We start from the raw sequence: 418 nt of genomic DNA on the forward strand, positions 1-418 counted from the left end.
ACACACACACACACACACACACACACACACACACACACACACACACACACACACACACACACACACGTCGTAGACACAATCAGTCAATCAGTCAATCAATTTTATATAGGCAGCAACCCCATGCATTATTTCTCTCCTTCTCTCCAGTCTGGTCGCCGGAATAAAATGTCGGTATTGTGATAATGTAGAATATCAACATTTATTCACCAAAAATACGTTGGATACACGTTTCCAGATACGTGTATATGTATATATATATGTCATAACTTATATATATAAGTTATGACACGTAATAGAGCTATTGAAATAGTGTGGTGGGGTTGTGGTCGGGGTGGATTGGAGGGCGTAAACACTAGGGGTGGGGGGGAAAGATCCATACAGCATAGTATCGCGATAATTTGTGGGCAATATATCGTAT

Source organism: Poromitra crassiceps (assembly GCF_964638095.1).
Source record: "Poromitra crassiceps genome assembly, chromosome: 17".
Lineage (NCBI taxonomy): Eukaryota > Metazoa > Chordata > Actinopteri > Beryciformes > Melamphaidae > Poromitra > Poromitra crassiceps.